Source organism: Otolemur garnettii, unplaced genomic scaffold (assembly GCF_000181295.1).
Source record: "Otolemur garnettii isolate 467f Iridium unplaced genomic scaffold, OtoGar3 scaffold00039, whole genome shotgun sequence".
In the NCBI taxonomy this organism is placed as follows: domain Eukaryota; kingdom Metazoa; phylum Chordata; class Mammalia; order Primates; family Galagidae; genus Otolemur; species Otolemur garnettii.
In genome coordinates, this window is record NW_003852434.1 from 2,830,273 (window position 1) to 2,831,391 (window position 1,119).

Here is a 1,119-nt window from a genome sequence, read left to right on the forward strand (position 1 = left end):
ATACTTCTAAATAGTCAATTGGTGAAAGAAAAAAACAAAAGTTAAATTCAAAAATATGAAATTGGGTGAAAATGAAAATGGCGTATCAGAATTTGTAGGATGTACAAATTCTACACACTTAACATAAAATGGATAGCACTAAATTATTATATATGAAAAGAAAAATGTTTCAAAACAATTACCTCAGCTTTCACCTTAAGAAACTGACACGGAAAAGTAATTCCCTGTGCTGGGAGTCATTTGGGATCCAAGTGAGTTCCTAGCTTCACTTAAGAAATTATTCAGGAGCAAATTGACAGAAAGTGAGTTTTATTCAACAAGTATAGAAAATCTACCCTACAGAATAGAGGTTAGTTCTTTCTTTGGAGGTGAACGAGTTCCATGGTTCCTTTAGCTCTTCTATTTAAGCAACAGTTTAAGTATAGGCTAAACAAGGAGAGCAATACTCATGTTTTTTCTTACAAAGGGGACTACAGTGATGCTCTCCTTTTGACTAAATATGGTCAGACCAGAAGTGTCTGGTATCAGGTGCATGATTAAAGTAGAAATTCCTTTAAAACATTTATGGCAATAAAGCTGTAGGGTCACACAGTGGTCAATTCTTCTGCCATCTTGGCTCTAACCAATTAGAATTTGTCCTGCGTCCATCTTGCTTTGATCAAGATAGATCAGAACCTCCTGACTCATATCTTGTTTTAATCAGGGTAGATTGAGACTTTGTTTCAAGACTTTCTGACTCAGTCAAGCAATACCTGCCTCAAAACTATAAAAAGATGGAACAATTAAATTCAAAATAAGTAGAAGAAAGAAGTATGAAAAGGTTAAAACTGAAATTAATTAAATAGAAACCAGAAAAGCAATAGAGAAAACCAATTAAACCAACAGCTGACTCTTTGAGAAGCTCAAAAAAATTCAGAAGAGTCTATCTGGACTAATCAGGGAAATAAAAGAGAAGAGAAATTAGCAATATGGGGAATAAGAGAAATGACAACACTATAGAATTTATAGACATCCTATAAAGATTCTATAAAGGATAATAAGGAAATACCATGAACAGCTTTATTCTAACAAATTAACAATTTAGATAAAATGGATAGATTACATAAAACCATCAAAGCT